The sequence below is a fragment of the Cynocephalus volans genome, chromosome X (assembly GCF_027409185.1).
Source record: "Cynocephalus volans isolate mCynVol1 chromosome X, mCynVol1.pri, whole genome shotgun sequence".
Classification (NCBI taxonomy): Eukaryota; Metazoa; Chordata; class Mammalia; order Dermoptera; family Cynocephalidae; genus Cynocephalus; species Cynocephalus volans.
In genome coordinates this window covers 177,006,602-177,024,405 of record NC_084478.1, presented here as the reverse complement: position 1 = coordinate 177,024,405, position 17,804 = coordinate 177,006,602, and positions in this window count along the sequence as shown.

Here is a 17,804-nt window from a genome sequence, read left to right as displayed (position 1 = left end):
AGTTAGGGACAACAGGTATTCTCAAGAAAAGAGATTTCACATGTCTTGCGTGCAAGCTGAGCAATGTAAGAGGGTGTGTGTGTGTGTGTGTGTGTCTGTGTACCTTCACCACTTAGGGGCAACACGGTTTCTCAAGAAAAGGAATTTCACAGGTCTTGCGTGCAAGCTGAGCAACGTAAGAGGGTGTGTGTGTGTGTGTTGTGTGTGTGTGTGTGTGTGTGTGTGTGTACCTTCACCAGTTATGGGCAACAGGGTATCTCAAGAAAAGGGATTTCACAGGTCTTGCGTGCAAGGCTGAGCAATGAAAGAGGGTGTGTGTGTGTGTGTGTGTGTGTGTGTGTGTGTGTGTGTGTGTGTGTAGACACACACCTTAGAACCAAGTTTTCACCTTCACCAGATAGGGGCAACAGGGTTTCTCAAGAAAAGGGATTTCACAGGTCTTGCGTGCAAGCTGAGCATTGTAAGAGGGTGTGTGTGTGTGTGTGTGTGTGTGTACCTTCACCACTTAGGGGCAACAGGGTTTCTCAAGAAAAGGGATTTCACAGGTCTTGCGTGCAAGGCTGAGCAATGCAAGAAGGTGTGTGTGTGTTTGTGTGTGTGTGTGTGTGTGTGAGTGTGTGTGTGTAGACACACACCTTAGAACCAAGTTTTCACCTTCACCAGATAGGGGCAACAGGGTTTCTCAAGAAAAGAGATTTCACAGGTCTTGCGTGCAAGCTGAGCAATGTAAGAGGGTGTGTGTGTGTGTGTGTGTGTGTGTGTGTGTGTGTGTGTTTGTGTGTGTGTGTGTGTGTGTAGACACACACCTTAGAACCAAATTTTCACCTTCACCAGTTAGGGGCAACAGGGTTCCTCAAGAAAAGGGATTTCACAGGCCTTGTGTGCAAGCTGAGCAATGTAAGAGGGTGTGTGTGTGAGTGTGTGTGTGTGTGTGTGTGTGTAGACACACACCTTATAACTGTCTGTGTGTCTCTCTGTGTGTCTTTCTTTCTGTGTGTCTGTCTGTCTGTGTGTCTTTCTGTCTCACTGTCTGTCTGTCTCTGTGTCTGTCTGTCTGGGTTTCTCTCTGTGTCTGTCGGTCTGTGTGTTTTTCTCTCTGTTTGTCTGTCTCTGTGTGTCTGTCGGTGTGTGTATCTGTCTGTCTGTCTCTGTCTGCCTGTGTGTCTGTCTGTCTGTGTGTTCTCTGACTGTGCTTCATTCTGTCTGTGTATTTGTCTGTCTGTGGATCTGTCTGTCTATGTCTGTCTGTCCGTCCCTGTCCGTTTGTGTTTCTGTCTGTCTGTGTGTCTGTTGGTCTGTGTGTCTTTCTGTCTATCTCGTTCTGTCTGTCTGTCTGTCTGTCTCTGTATCCCCTGACGGTGCGCCTTTCTGTCTGTTTCTGTTGTCTGTGTGTCTTTCTATCTGTATGTCTGTCTGTCTGTGTGTCAGTGTGTGCGTCTTTCTGTCTGTGTGTCCGTCTGTCTGTCTCTATCTGTGTCTGTCTGTCTGTGCGGCTTCCTCTCATGTGTCTGTGTGTCAGTGCGTCTTTCTGTCCCTGTGTCTGTCTGTCTGTCTGTCTGTCTGTCTGTCAGTCAGTGTGTCTTTCTGTCTCTGTGTCTGTCAGTAAGTGTCTCTGTCTGTCTGTTGGTCTGTTTGTCTGTCACTGTCTGTCTGTGTGTCTGTCTGTCTGTGTGTCCTCTGACTGTGCGTCTTTCTGGCTGTGTGTCTGCCTTTCTGTGTGTCTTTCTTTCTCTGTGTCTGTCTGTCTGGGTGTCTGTCTGTCTGAGGTTCAGTCTGTCAGTGTCTGTCAGTCTGTGTCTGTCTGTCTGTCTCTGTCTCTCTGTGTGTCTTTCTGTCTGTGTGTCTGTCTGTCTGAGATTCTGCCTGTCGGTGTGTCTGTCTGTCTGAGATTGTGTCTGTCTCTCTGTCTGTCTGTCTGAGTTTCTGTTTGTCTGTGTATATCTGTGTGTCTGTCTGTCTGCCTCTGTCTGTCTGTGGGTCTGTCTGTCTGTTTGTCTGTGTGTCTGTCTGTCTGAGTTTCTGTCTGTCTGTGTCTGTCTCTGTGTCTGTCTGTCTGTCTCTGTCTGTCTGTGTGTCTGCCTGTCTGTTTGTCCTTCTGTCTGTGTGTTCTTCTGTTTGTTTGTCCTTCTCTCTCGGTGTCTGTCTCTCTGAGATTCTGTCTGTTTGTGTCTGTCTGTCTGTGTCTCTCTGTCTGTGTCTGTCTGTTTGTCTGTCTGTCTGAGTTTCTGTCTGTCTGTGTCTGTCTGTGTGTCTGTCTGTCTGTCTCTGTCTGTCTCTGTGTCTATCTGTCTCTGTGTCCTCTGAATCTGCGTCTTTCTATGTGTGTGTCTGTCATTATGTGAGTCATTCAGTCTGAGTTTCGGACTGTCTGTCTGTCTGTTGTCTGAGATTATGTCTGTTTGTGTCCATTAGTCTGTGCCTGTCTGTCTGTCTCTTTCTGTCTCTGTGTCTCTCTGTCTATCTCTGTGCGTCTTTCTCTCTGTGTGTCTGTCTGTCTGTGTGTTTTCCTGTCTCTGTGTCTGTCTATTGGTGTGTCTCTCTTTCTGCCTGTCTATGTATCAGTCTGCCCATCTGTTCATGCGTCTATCAGTTGGTCAATCTGATAGTTTGTCTGTCTGACATTCAGTCCATGTCACCTTCTGTCTCTCTGTGTGTCTCTCGGTCAATTTTGTCTGTCTTTCTTTCTTTGTCTGTGTGTCTCCCTGTCTGTGTTTTTCGGTTGTGCGTCTTTCGGTTTGTGTGTCTTTCGTTCTGTGTGTCTCTGTGTCTGTCTGTCTGTGTGTCTGTCTGTCTGTGTGCTTGTCTGTCTGAGTTTCTGACTGTCTGTTTCTGTCTCTCTGTGTCTGTCTTTCTGTGTGTCTGTCCCTCTGTGTTTCTTTCTGTCTGTGTGTCTTTCCGTCTGCCTGTCTGCCTATCTCTCCATCTGTTCATGCTTCTATCATTCAGTCACTCTGATGGTTGGTCTGTCTCTCAGTCAGTCCGTGTGTCTTTCTGTCTCCCTGTGTTTCTATCCTTCCATCTTAGTGTGTCTTTTTTACTTTGTTTCTGTGTCTTTTTGTCTGACTGTCTTTCTGCCTGTCTGTCCATCTCTCTTACTGCCTGTCTGTCCTTCTGTCTGTGTGCATTTCTGACTTTGTATCTTTCTGTCTGTGTGTCTTCCTTTCTGTGTGTCTTTCTGTCTATGTGTCTTTCTGTCTGTGTATCTGTCTGGACGTCTATTCGTGAGTCTATCTCTCTGTCAGTCTGTTCCTTGGTCTGTCTGTCTTTCAGTCCGTGTGTCTTTCTGTCCCTCTGTGTCGCTCCGTAAATCTTAGTATATCTTTTTACTTTGTCTTTGTGTCTTTCTGTCTGTGTGTCTTTCTGTCTGTGTGCCTGTCTGGGTGTCCTTCTGTCTGTGTGTCCTTCTGTCCGGGTGTCCTTCTCTCTGCGTGTCTCTCTGTCTGTGTATCTTTCTGTCTCTGTGTCCTTCGGACTGTGTGTCCTTCTGCCTGTTGTGTCCTTCTGTCTGTGTGTGCTTCTGTCTGCGTGTCTGTCTGTCTCTGTGTATGTCTGTCTGTGTGTCTGTTTGTCTGAGTTTCTGTCTGTCTGTGTCTGTCTCTCTGTGTGTCTGTCTGTCTGTCTCTGTCTGTCTATGTGTCTGTCTGTCTGAGTTTCTGTCTGTTTGTTTCTGCCTGTCTGTGTCTCTCTGTCTGTGTCTGTCTCTCTTTTTGTCTGTCTGCCTGAGTTTCTATGTGTCTGTGTCTTTCTGTCTATGTGTCTGTCTCTCGACTGTTTGTCTGTCTGTGTCTTTCTGTGTGTCTGTCTGTCTCTGTCTGTCTCTGTGTCTATCTCTCTGTGTGTCCTCTGTCAGCGCGTCTTTCTGTCTGTGTGTCTTTCTATCTCTATTTCTGTCTGTGTGTCTGTCTGTCTGTGCATCTTTCAGTGTGTCTCTCTGTCTGTGTGTCTTTCTGTCTCTCTGTCTGTCTGTCTGTGTGTCTGTCTGTCTTTGTGTCCTCTGAGTGTGCGTCTTTCTGTCTTTGTGTCTCTCTGTCTGTGTGTCTTTCTATCTCTGTGTCTCTCTGTGTGTCTGTCGGTCTGCATGTGTTTCTGTCTCTGTGTCTGTCTGTCTGTGTGTCTGTCTGTGTGTCTGTCTGTCTCAGTGTGTGTCTGTCTGTGTCTTTCTGTCTATGTGCCTGTATGTCTGAGTGTTTGTCTGTCTATGTCTGTCTCTCTGTCTCTGTCTGTCTTTGTGTCTGTCTGTCTGAGGTTCTGTCGCTCTGTTTCTGTCTGTCTGCGTGTCTGTCTCTCTGTGTCTATCTGTCTGTGTGTCTGTCTGTCTGTCTCTGTCTGTCTATGTGTCTGTCTGTCTGAGTTTCTGTCTGTTTGTTTCTGCCTGTCTGTGTCTCTCTGTCTTTGTCTCTCTGTCTGTTTGTCTGTCTGCCTGAGTTTCTGTCTGTGTCTTTCTGTCTATGTGTCTGTCTGTCTGAGTGTTTTTCTGTTTGTGTCTGTCTGTGTGTCTGTCTGTCTGTCTCTGTCTGTCTGTGTGTCTATCTCTCTGTGTGTCCTCTGTCAGTGCGTCTTTCTCTCTGTGTGTCTTTCTATTTCTGTGTCTGACTGTCTGTGTGTCTGTCAGAGTTTCTGTCTGTCTGGGTCTGTCTTTCTGTGTGTCTTTCGCTCTGTGTATACTTCTCTCTGTGCGTCCTTCTGCCTGTTTTGTCCTTCTGTCTGTATGTCTAACTAACTCTGTGTCTCTCCCTCTATGTGTCTTTCGGTCTGCCTGACTGTGTATCAGTCTGGCCATCTGTTCAGGCGTCTATCAGTCTGTCCGTCTGATTGTTGTTCGTCTGTCAGTCAGTCCGTGTGTCTCTGCTTCTCTGTGTGTCTGTCCGTCCATCTTAGTCTGTCTTTTTTACTTTGTCTCTGTGTCTTTCTGTCTGTCTGTCTCTGACTGTCTGTGTGTCCTCTGTCTGTGCGTCTTTCTATCTGTGTGTCTGTCTGTCTGTGTGTCTTTCTGTCCCTGTGTCTGTCCGTCTGTGTGTCTGTCTCACTGAGTTTCTATCTGTCTGTGTCTGTGTGTCTGTCTCTCTCTGTCTGTCTGTCTGTCTGTGTGTCTGTCTGTGTGTCTGTCTGTCTCAGTGTCTGTCTGTCTGTGTCTTTCTGTCTATGTGCCTGTATGTCTCAGTGTCTTCTTTGTCTAAGGCTGTCTCTCTGTCTCTGTCCGTCTTTGTGTCTGTCTGTCTGAGGTTCTGTCTCTCTGTCTCTGTCTGTGTGTCTGTCTGTCTGTGTGTCCTCTGACTGTGCGTCTTTCTGTGTGTGTGTCTGTCATTCTGTGAGTCATTCAGTCTGAGTTTCAGACTGTCTGTCTGTCTGTCTGTCTGAGATTATGTCGGTCTGTGTCTATCAGTCTGTGTCTGTCTGTCTGTCTCTTTCTGTCTCTGTATCTCTCTGTCTGTGTATCTGTCGGTGCGTCTTTCTGTCTGTGTGTCTGTCTGTCTGTGTGTTTTTCTGTCTCTGTGTCTGTCCTTCTGTGTGTCCCTCTATCTGAGTTTCTGAGTGACTGTGTCTGTCTGTGTGTCTGTGTGTCTGTCTCTGTCAGTCTCTGTGTCGGTCTGTCGGTGTGTTCTCTTACTGTGCGTCATTCTGTCTGTGTGTCTGTCTGTCTGTGGGTCTGTCTGTCTGTGTGTCTATTGGTCTGTGTGTCTGTCTGTTTGTCTCTGTCTGTCTGTGTGTCTGTCTTTCTGTGTGTCCTCTGACTGTACGTCTTTCTGTCCGTGTGTCTGTCTGTCTGTGCGTCTGTCTGTGCGTCTTTCTTTCAGTGTGTATGTCTGTCTGTGTGTCTTTCTGTCTCTGTGTCTGTCTGTCTGTGTGTCTGTCTGTCTGAGTTTCGGTCTGTCTTTGTCTGTCTGTGTGTCTATCTCTGAGTTTCTGTCTCTATGTGTCTGTCTGTCTCTGTCTGTTTCTCTGTATCTCTCTATCTGTGTGTCTGTCTGTCTGTCTCTGTCTGTCTGTGTGTCTTGTCTGTGTGTCTTTCTGTCTGCCTGTCTATGTATCAGTCTGTCCATCTGTTCATCCGTCCTTCAGTTGGTCGGTCTGATATTTTGTCTGTCTGACATTCAGTCCATGTGACCTTCAGTCTCTGTGTGTGTCTCTCAGTCAATTTTGTCTGTCTTTCTTTCTTTGTCTGTGTGCCTGCCTGTGTGTGTGTCTGCCTGTACGTCTATCTGTCTGTGTGTGTGTCTCTTTGTCTGTGTGTCTTTTGCTCTGTGTGTACTTCTCTCTGTGCGTCCTTCTGCATGTTGTGTACTTCTCTCTGTGTGTCTAACTATCTCTGTGTCTGTCCCTCTGTGTGTCTTTCTGGCTGCCTATCTGTGTATCAGTCTAGCCATCTGTTCAGGAGTCTATCATTCGGTCCGTCTGATGGTTGTTCGTCTGTCAGTCAGTCCATGTGTCTCTGCTTCTCTGTGTGTCTATCTGTCCTTCTTCGTCTGTCTTTTTTACTTTCTCTCTGTGTCTTTCTGACTGTCTGTCTCTGACTGTCTGTGTGTCTGTGAATCAGTGTTTCTTCTGTCTGTGCGTCTTTCTATCCGTATGTCCTTCTGTCTGTGTGTCCCTCTCTCTGTTTGTCCTTCTGTCTGTGTGTCCTTCTGTCTGTTTGTCTTACTGTCTGGGTATCTGTCTCTCTGAGATTCTGTCTGTGTCTGTCTGTCTGTGTCTCTCTGTCTCTGTCTGTCTGTCTGTGTGTCTGTCTGTCTGAGTTTCTGTATGTCTGTGTCTGTCTCTGTGTCTGTCTGTCTGTCTCTGTCTGTCTGTGTGTCTGCCTGTCTGTTTGTCCTTCTGTCTGTTTGTCCTTCTGTCTGCGTGTCTGTCTCTCTGAGATTCTGTCTGTTTGTGTCTGTCTGTCTGTGTCTCTCTGTCTGTGTCTGTCTGTCTGTGTGTCTGTCTGTGTGACTTTCTGTCTCTGTGTCTGTCTGTCTGTGTGTCTATCTGTCTTAGTTTCGGTCTGTCTGTGTCTGTCTCTCTGTGTCTGTCTGTCTGTCTCTATCTGTCTGTGTGTCTGTCTATCGGTGAGTCTCTCTTTCTGCCTGTCTATGTATCAGTCTGTCCATCTGTTCATGCGTCTATCAGTTGGTCAGTCTGATAGTTTGTCTTTCTGACATTCAGTCTATGTCACCTTCTGTCTCTCTGTGTGTCTCTCAGTCAATTTTGTCGGTCTTTCTTTCTTTGTCTGTGTGTCTCCCTGTCTGTGTTTTTTGGTTGTGCGTCTTTCAGTTTGTGTGTCTTTCGTTCGGTGTGTCTCTGTGTCTGTCTGTCTGTCTGTGTGTCTGTCTGTCTGTGTGCTTGTCTGTCTGAGTTTCTGACTGTCTGTTTCTGTCTCTCTGTGTCTGTCTTTCTGTGTGTCTGTCCCTCTGTGTTTCTTTCTGTCTGTGTGTCTTTCCATCTGCCTGTCTGCCTATCTCTCCATCTGTTCGTGCGTCTATCAGTCAGTCACTCTGATGGTTGGTCTGTCTCTCAGTCAGTCCGTGTGTCTTTCTGTCTCCCTGTGTTTCTATCCTTCCATCTTAGTGTGTCTTTTTTACTTTGTTTCTGTGTCTTTTTGTCTGACTGTCTTTCTGCCTGTCTGTCCATCTCTCTTACTGCCTGTCTGTCCTTCTGTCTGTGTGCATTTCTGACTTTGTATCTTTCTGTCTGTGTGTCTTCCTTTCTGTGTGTCTTTCTGTCTATGTGTCTTTCTGTCTGTGTATCTGTCAGGACGTCTATTCGTGCGTCTATCTCTCTGTCAGTCTGTTCCTTGGTCTGTCTGTCTTTCAGTCTGTGTGTCTTTCTGTCTCTCTGTGTCACTCCGTAAATCTTAGTATGTCTTTTTTACTTTGTCTTTGTGTCTTTCTCTCTGTGTGTCTTTCTGTCTGTGTGTCTTTCTGTATGTGTGCCTGTCTGGGTGTCCTTCTGTCTGTGTGTCCTTCTGTCCGGGTGTCCTTCTCTCTGAGTGTCTCTCTGTCTGTGTATCTGTCTGTCTCTGTGTCCTTCGGTCTGTGTGTCCTTCTGCCTGTTGTGTCCTTCTGTCTGTGTGTCCTTCTGTCTGCGTGTCTGTCTGTCTCTGTGTGTGTCTGTCTGTGTGTCTGTTTGTTTGAGTTTCTGTCTGTCTGTGTCTGTCTGTCTGTGTGTCTGTCTGTCTGCGTGTCTGTCTGTCTCTGTGTATGTCTGTCTGTGTGTCTGTTTGTCTGAGTTTCTGTCTGTCTGTGTCTGTCTCTCTGTGTGTCTGTCTGTCTGTCTCTGTCTGTCTATGTGTCTGTCTGTCTGAGTTTCTGTCTGTTTGTTTCTGCCTGTCTGTGTCTCTCTGTCTGTGTCTGTCTGTCTGTTTGTCTGTCTGCCTGAGTTTCTGTCTGTCTGTGTCTTTCTGTCTATGTGTCTGTCTGTCTGAGTGTTTGTCTGTCTGTGTCTGTCTGTCTGTCTCTGTCTGTGTGTCTATCTGTCTGTGTGTCCTCTGTCAGTGCGTCTTTCTGTCTGTGTGTCTATCTGTCTGTGTGTCTTTCTATCTCTGTCTCTGTCTGTCTGTGTTTCTGTTGAGTTTCTGTCTGTCTGTGTCTGTCCCTCTGTGTGTCTTTCTGTCTGCCTGACTGTGTATCAGTCTGGCCATCTGTTCAGGCGTCTATCAGTCGGTCCGTCTGATCGTTGTTCGTCTGTCAGTCAGTCCGTGTGTCTCTGCTTCTCTGTGTGTCTGTCCGTCCATCTTAGTCTGTCTTTTTTACTTTGTCTCTGTGTCTTTCTGTCTGTCTGTCTCTGACTGTCTGTGCGTCTTTCTATCTGTGTGTCTGTCTGTCTGTGTGTCTTTCTGTCCCTGTGTCTGTCTGTCTGTGTGTCTGTCTGTCTGAGTTTCTGTCTGTCTGTGTCTGTGTGTCTGTCTCTCTCTGTCTGTGTGTCTGTCTCTCTCTGTCTGTGTGTCTGTCTGTCTCTGTGTCTTCAGTCTGTGCCTCTTTCTGTCTGTGTGCCTGTCTGTGTTTCTTTCTGTCTCTGTGTCTGTATGTCTGTGTGTCTGTCTGTGTGTCCTCTGAGTGTGTGTCTCTCTGTCTGTGTGTCTTTCTACCTCTGTGTCTCTCTGTGTGTCTGTCTGTCTGCGTGTATTTCTGTCTCTGTGTCTGTCTGTCTGTGAGTCTGTCTGTGTGTCTGTCTGTCTATGTGTCTGTGTGTCTGAATGTCTGTCTGTGTGTCTCTCTGTGTGTCTCTCTGTCTCCCTGTCTATGTATCAGTCTTTCCATCTGTTCATGCGTCTATCAGTTGCTCAGTCTGATAATTTGTCTGTCTGACATTCAGTCCATGTGACCTTTTGTCTCTCTGTGTGTCTCTCGGTCAATTTTGTCTGTCTTTCTTTCTTTGTCTGTGTGTCTGCCTGTCGGTTTGTCTGTCTGTGTGTATTTCTGTCTGTGTGTCTTTCTGTCTGTGTGCCTCCCTGTCTGTGTGTTTCGGTTGTGTGTATTTCAGTTTGTTTGTCTTTCGTTCTGTGTGTCTGCCTGTTCGTCTGTTCGTGCGTCTATCTGTCAGTCAGTCTGTTTCTTCTTCTGTCTGTCTTTCCGTCCGTGTGTCTTTCTGTCTCTTTGTGTCTCTCTGTAAATCTTAGTATGTCTTTTCTACTTTGTCTTTGTGTCTTTCTGTCTTTGTTTCTTTCTGTCTGTGTGTCCTTCTGTCTGGGTGTCTCTCTGTCTGTATCTGTCTCTATGTACTTCTGTCTGTGTAACCTTCTGTGTGCATGTCCTTCTGTCTGTGTGTCCTTCTGCCTATTCTGTCCTTCTCTTTGTGTTTCCTTCTGTCTGTTTGTCTGTCTGTCTCTGTCTGTCTGTGTGTCTGTCTGTCTGTGTGTCTTTCGCTCTGTGTTTACTTCTCTCAGTGCGTCTTTCTGCCTGTTGTGTCCTTCTGTCTGTGTGTCTAACTATTTCTGTGTCTGTACCTCTGTGTGTCTTTCTGTCTGTGTGTCTTTCTGTCTGCCTCTCTGTGTATCTTTCTGTCCATCTGTTCCTGCGCCTCTCAGTTGGTCAGTCTGATGGTTGGTCTATCTGTCAGTCACTCAGTGTGTCTTTCTGTCTCTCTGTGTGTCTATGCGTCCATCTTAGTCTCTCTTTTTTACTTTTTCTCTGTGTCTTTCTATTTGTCTGTCCTATTGTCTGTGAGTCATTCTGACTGTGTGTCTTTCTGCCTATATGGCTTCCTGTCTGTCTGTCTAGAGAGAGACAGAGAGACAGAGATACAGAAAGGGAGACAGAGATAAACAGAGAGAGAGGAGAGACAGAGAGAGAAAGAGAAAGACAGAGGAGAGAAGAGACAGAATGTGAGAGAAAGAGAGACAGAGACAGAGAAAGAGAGAGAGAGTAAGAGAAAGAGACAGCGATAGACAGAGAAAGACAGAGAGAGAGGACTGACACACAGAAGGAGACAGAGAGACAGAGCCAGAGAGCATGAGATAGAGAGTGGAGAGACAGAGGGAGAGAGATAGAGAAAGAAAGAGACGAGAGATAGAGACACAGACCAATAGAGACAGAAAGACAGAGACAGAGAATGAGAAAAAGAGAGATGAGAGACGGAGAGAGATAGAGATAGAGATAGAGAAAGAAATAGAGAGAGGAGAGACAGAGAAAGAAAGATAGAAGAGACACAGAGAGAGAGAAAGATGGAGGGAGATGAGAGACAGACAGAGAGACAGAGACAGAGAGAAAGAGAACGAGACAGAGAGAGAGAATGAGAGAAGAGAGACAGAGACAGAGAGAAAGAGAGACATTGAGAGACAGGGAAATACAGAGGGAGAAGAGAGACAGAGAGACAAAGAGAGACAGAGAGAGAGAAGGAAGAGTCAGAGAGAGACAGAGATACTGAGAGTGACAGAGAGTGAGACAGAGTGAGATACAGAGAGAGACAGACAGAGAGAGAGAAAGAGAGGGAGTGGAGAGATATACACACAGAGAGACAGAGAGAGAGACAGAGAAACAGAGAGACAGGGAGACAAAGAGAGTGAAACAGAGAGACAGAGCAAGAGGTAGAGGAGAGATAGAGAAAGAGAGACAGAGAAAGACAGAGAGAGTGAGGAGAGACAGAGAGAGAAAGAGAGAGAGGAGAGACAGAGAGTGAGACAGAGTGACAGAGAGACAAAGAGAGATAGGAGAGAGAGAGACAGAGACAAACTGAGACAGGGAGAGACAGAGAAATACAGAGAGAGAGGAGAGAAAGAAAGAGAGAGATAGAGAGGGAGAGAAAGAGAAACTAGAGAGACAGAGAGAGTAAGAGAGAGGGGAGAGACAGAGAGAGAGATTGAGAGACAGAGACAGAGAGAGACAAAAAGAGAGAGGAGAGACAGGGACAGAGGCAAAGAGAGACAGGGAGAGACAGAGAAATACAGAGAGAGAGGAGTGAAAGAAAGAGAGTGATAGAGAGAGAAAGAGAAAGAGAAACAGAGAGAGACAGAGAGAGAAAGAGAGACAGAGAGAGAAAGAGAGAGAGGAGAGACAGAAACAGCGAGAAAGAAAGACAGAGAGATAGAGTGAGAGAGAGACAGAGAGAGAAAGAAAGACAGAGAGATAGAGATAGAGAGACAAAGTGAGAGACAGAGAGAGAGAAAGAAAGAGACAGAGAGAGACAGAGAGAGGGGAGAGACAGAGAAAAAACAAAGAGAGATAGGGAGAGACATAGAAAGACAGAGAGAGGGGAGAGACACACAGAGGGAGACAGAGAGACAGAGACAGAGAGCCAGAGAGAGAGAGAGGAGATACAGAGAGAGAGAGAAAGAGAGAGAGAGGAGAGACACAGAGAGAGACGGGGCAGAGAGAGACAAAAGGGACAGAGAGAGAGATAAAGAAAGAGGAGAGACAGAGACAGAGAGAAAGAGAGACAGAGAGAGACAGAGAAAGACAGAGACAGAGAATGAGAGACAGAGAATGACAGAGAGAAAGGAGAGACAGAAAGAGAGAGAGAGAGAACAAGAAACAGAGAGAGACAGAGAGACAGAGACAGAGAGAGACCGAGAGAGACATAAAGAGACAGAAAGAGAGAGAAAGAGAGAGGAGGGACAGAGACAGAGAGAAAGACTGACAGAGAGACAGAGAAAGACACAGAGAGAGGAGACGCAGAAAGAGAAAGAGAGAGTAAGAAAGAGAAACAGAGATACAGAGACAGAGAGTAAGAGAGACAGAGAGAGACAGAGAAAGACAGAGAGAGTAGAGACAGAAAGAGAGAGAGATAGAGAGAAAGAGAAACAGAGAGACAGAGACTCAGAGACAGAGAGAGAAAGAGAGACAGAGAGAGACAGAGAGAGAGAGAAACAGAGATAGAGACAGAGAGAGACAGACAGAAATAGAGAGAGAAAGAGAGGAGAGACAGAGAGAGAGAGTGATAAAGGGACAGAGAAAGAGAGACAGAGAGAGACAGAGAGACAAAGAGAGAGACAGAGAAAGACAGAGAGAGAGAAGAGACAGAGGCAGAGACAAAGGGAGACTGGGAGAGACAGAGAAAGACAGAGAGAGGGGAGACACACAGAGGGAGACAGAGAGACAGAACCAGAGAGCCAGAGAGAGAGAGAGAGCGATAGGGACAGAGAGCAAGAGAGACAGAGAGACAGAGACAGAGAGAGAGAGACAAAGAGAGAGGAAAGACTGAGAAAAAGAGAGATACAGTGAGAGAGAGAGTAGAGACACAGAGAGAGACAGAGACAGAGAGAGACAAAAGGGACAGAGATAGAGAGAAAGAGAGAGGAGAGATAGAGACAGAGAGAGACACAGAGAGACAGAAGGAGAGAAAGAGAGACAGAGAGAGAGACAGAGAGAGAAGGGAGAGACAGAGAGAGAGAGAAAGTGTGACAGAAGAGAGAGGAGATACAGAGAGAGAGAAAGAGAGAGGAGAGACAGAGAGAGAAAGAGAAAGACAGAGAGGAGAAACAGAAAGAGAGAGAGAGAAAGAGAAACAGAGAGAGACAGAGACAGAGACAGACATAGAGACAGAGAGAGAGGAGAAACAGAAAGAGAGAGAAAGAGAGAGAGAGGAGAGATACACACACACAGAGACAGAGAGACAGAGAGAGATATTGAGACAGAGAGAGAGAAAGAGGGACAAATAGACAGAAAGAGAGACAGAGAGAGAGAAGGGAGAGACAGAGAGAGACAGAGAGAGACTAAGAGAGAGACAGAGAAAGACAGAGAGAGAGTGAAACAGAGAGAGGGGAGAGACACATAGAGGGAAACAGAGAGACAGAGACAGAGAGGCAGAGAGAGAGAGAGAAATAGAGAAAGGAGAGATAGAGACAGAGAGAAAGAGAGACAGAGAGATAGAGTGAGAGAGAGACAGAGAGAGAAAGAGAGACAAAGAGATAGAGAGAGAGAGACAGAGAGAGGGGAGAGACAGAGACAAAGACAAAGATAGATAGGGAGAGACAGAGAAAGGCAGAGAGAGTGGAGAGACAGAAAGAGAGACAGAGAGAGACAGAGAGAGAGAAGGAAGTGTCAGAGAGAGAGACAGAGAGAGACCGAGATACTGAGAGTGACAGAGAGTGAGACAGAGTGAGAGACAGAGAGAGAGAAAGACAGGGAGAGAGAAAGAGAGAGAAAGATAGAGAGGAGAGATACACACACAGAGAGACTGAGAGACAGAGAGAGAGAGAAACAGAGAGAGAGACCGAGAGACAGAGAGACAGAGACGAAGAGAGTGAAACAGATCAACAGAGAGAGAGACGGAGAAACAGTGACAGAGAGAGAGACAGAGAGAGAGACAGAGAGAGAGTGAGGAGAGACAGAGAGAGAAAGAGAGAGGAGAGACATAGAGAGAGAGACAAAGAGAGACAGAGAAATACAGAGAGAGAGGAGAGACACACAGAGGGAGACAGAGACAGAGCCAGAAAGAGAGAGAGGAGGACAGAGAGAGAGAGAGGAGAGATAGAGACAGAGAGCAAGACAGACAGATGGACAGAGACAGGGACAGAGAGAGAAAGAGAGAGAGGAGAGACAGAGACAGAGAGAAAGGGAAACAGACAGAGACAGAGACAGAGAGAGACAGAGGGAGACAGAGAGTGAGACAGAGAGAGAGACAGACATAGAGACAGACAGAGACAGGGAGACAGAGACAGGAGAGAGGAGAGACAGAAAGAGAGGGAAAGAGAGAGAAGAAGAGAGATACACAGAGAGAGAGAGACAGAGAGGCAGAGACTGAGAGAGAGACTGAGAGAGAGAAAGAGAGACAAAGAGACAGAAAGAGAGACAGAGAGAGAGAAAGAGTGACAGAGAGAATGAAAGAGAGGCAGAGAGAGAGAGGAGAGACAGAGACAGAGAGGGACAGAGAGAGTGAGACTGAGAGAGATAGAGAGAGAGTGGGGAGAGACAGAGAGACAGAGAGACAGACAGAGAGACAGTGACAGAGACACAGAAAGAGAGAGACAGGGAGAGAGAGGAGAGACAGAAAGAGGGAGAAAGGGAGAGAGAGGGGAGAGATACACATAGAGACAGAGAGAGAGAAAGAGTAACAGAGAGAAACACAGAGAGACAGAGGGAGTGAGACAGAGAAACAGAGAGTGACACAGTGAAAGAGAGACAGAGAGACAGAGACAGAGAGAGACAAAGAGAGCGCAACAGAGAGAGACAGAAAAGACAGAGAGAGAAAAAGAGAGGAGAGACAGAGAGTGAGACAGAGTGAGAGACAGAAAGAGAGACAGAAAAAGGGAGAGAAAGAGAGAGAAAGAGAGAGGAGAGATACACACACAGAGATAGACAGGGAGACAGAGAGAAAGAGAAACAGAGAGAGAGACAGAGACAGACAGAGTGAGGAGAGACAGAGAGAGAATGAGCAGGAGGAGAGAGAGAGTGACAGAGAGACAGAGACTGAGAGAGACAAAGTGAGAGAGACAGAAAGAGACTGAGAGAGAGAGAAAGAGAGAGATAGGAGAGACAGAGACAGAGAGAAAGAGAGACAGAGAGAGACAGAAAAAGTCAGAGAGAGAGGAGAGACAGAAAGGGAAAGAAAGAGAGATAGAGAAAGAGAAACAGAGAGACAGAGTCTGAGAGAGAGACAGAGAGAAACAGAGACAGAGAGAGTCAGAGAGAGTGAGACAGAGAGACAGTGAGAGAAACAGAGAGAGATTGACAGAGAATGAGACAGAGACAGAGAGAGTGTGACAGAGAGACAGAGAGAGAGACACAGAGAGACAGAGAGAGAGACAGAGAAAGAGAGACATAGATACAGAGAGAGACCGAAATAGTGAGATAGGGAGACAGAGAGAGACACAGAAAGAGAGACCGAGAGACAGTGAGAGAAACAGAGAGTGACTGACAGAGAATGAGACAGAGAGACAGAGAGAGAGACACAGAGAGACAGAGAGAGACACAGAGAGAGACAGGGAGAGAGGCAGAGAGAGAGAACAGAGAGAGGGACAGAGGGAGAGAGACACAGAGACAGAGACAGAGAGACAGAGATCGGAGAGACAGAGAGACAGAGAGAGACATAGAGAGAGAGTCAGAGAGAGTGAGCCCAAGAGACAGAGAGAGACAGAGACAGAGTCAGAGAGAGACAGAGACAGAGATATAGAGAGACAGAGAGAGAGACACAGAGCAAGACAGAGAGAGAGACAGAGAGAGACAGAGAGACAGAGAGACAGAGAGAGACACAGAGAGAGTGAGACCGAGAGACAGAGAGAGAGACAGAGTGAGACAGAGAGTCATAGACAGAGAAAGGGAGAGAGACAGAGAGACAGAGAGAGACAGATGGGAGAGACAGAGAGAGAGACAGAGAGAGACAGATAGAGAGACATTGAGAGACAGAGACAGATAGAGACAGAGAGATACTGAGAGACAGAGATAGACAGACAGAGGGAGAGAGACAGAAAGAGACAGAGAGTTTGAGACAGAGAGACAGAGAGTGTCACAGATAGAGAGAGACAGAGAGATTGAGACACAGAGACAGAGAGAGACACAGTGAGAGACACAGAGAGAGACACAGAGAGAGACACAGAGAGAGAGGCACTTGTCGTGTTTAAGACCCAAAGTCCTACTTGACTCTAGCATCTAGAGGAAACAGCCTGTAACACAAAAAGGACAGATCCCACCTTCAAGGCATTTTGAACCTGATACTAACTAACGCTGTATCCAAGCCATAGTAGGCCTCAAATCCTGATTGGATTGAAGTTATATACCTCAGGAAATTATAGTGCCTGACCAAAGAAAGGGTATACCCTCTCTAAGGGAAAATATTTACTCCAATCCCTATGGCTCTTTTAAACACAATGCCTGGCACACAATTAAAACAATTCAGCACATGTAACAGCAAATCTTGATCCATGATCAGCAGGAATTGGCACCATTACCTTCTCTCACATCCTATTTTCCCAAGCAAGTCTCTAGACCAGCATAGATTCCAGAGGTGGAGAAATAAATTCTACTTTGTGGTGCAAGGAGTTTTGAAGTCCTATTACAAAGGGTGTTGATGCAGGGAGCAGTGGAGAATTAGAGATATTTTATGTATTTTTATTTTTAATTTTTATTATCTACTATAAGAATACTCATTATTACAAATGGTGATTTTTCTTTATGCCCTTTTACCCAGCCTATCCCTCCCCAAACCCTACCCTGCCTCCACCCCATCTCGAGCATCCTTAGTTTTGTTCTCTCCTTCTGAAAGTTCAACATATTATTTTCATCTTTTCTTTCTTTCTTTCTTTAAAAATCGATCCACCACATGAGCAATTCCCTCACCTGTATTTTGCACGGAACATCAGATGTGCTGTGCTTCTGCAGCTCCTGCCCTCACTCTCAGTGGTGCCCATGCAGCTGTGCTCAGGGGTGCACCAAGGGCCTACTTTTGGGAAACTCCCAAAGCTGCTGGCCAGATGGACAACCAGTCTTAGACATGGCAGAGATTGCCTGAGTGCCCCAAAAGGCCCTCTTGACCAAAGCCTGCAGAAACAGAGAACCAAGTGTCACTTCAGCCAATCCCTGTGCTCTTCGGGGAAAATAGTTCTAATATTGCCCTGCACATCCCTTTTTTTTCCTCAGGACTCAGACCTGGGGCCACTGAGTTAGCTGCATCAGGCAACCTCCAACACTTACACCACTGTTGGCCTCACCACCCCTTTCTGTTCCTGTGCCTGCGCAATCACTTACTGAAGGCTTTCCTTGTGCCCAGTGAAAGGTAAAGCTCCATGACTACCCTTCAAGAAGAGTGTTCTTATTGTGCATTTACAGAAGAGAGACACAGATATTCAGGGATTTGTGCAAAGCCACCCAGCTGTGCTAGGTGAACCCAACTTTGCCTGATTCCAAAGCCCACACTCTCTCTAATGCAATGTTTTCCTATGTGGTGAAGGCAGGCTTTGCAGAAAAAAGAACTGTGATGAGCCTCCTGCCTCAGGAATGGCCAGTCTCTGTCTATTGTGGGGGTTCATGGAATGATGAGGTAGGCCTGTGAATGTAGAGTGACCTAGTCTGGAGTCCCACCACCTGATTGCCCACTAACTCCCTGCTTTCACCCCCCATGTCCAACCATGAGCTTTCTGCCAGCTTCCCACTTCTTCTTCCTCATCTCCCAGCACTTCTACTAGGCCATTTTGTTGTGGACCACCAATGGGTGTGCCTGTGGCTCCTGGAAGCTCCAAGCCTTGCCACGTCAAGCCCTTACCACGCAGGTCCTGTTGCCATAGCAACAGTGATGCCTCCTAGCTATTTGCCCCACAAAGAGAAGCCTGGCTCTTTCTCCTTCATCTACTCAGGGCTTCTGGGAGAAGCAGGAACACCACGTGGCCTTTGCACAGAGAGCCTGGGAGACCCCTGGACTGTGCAGCCTCTGGCGTTATTCCACCCTTCTGCTCTAGGGCT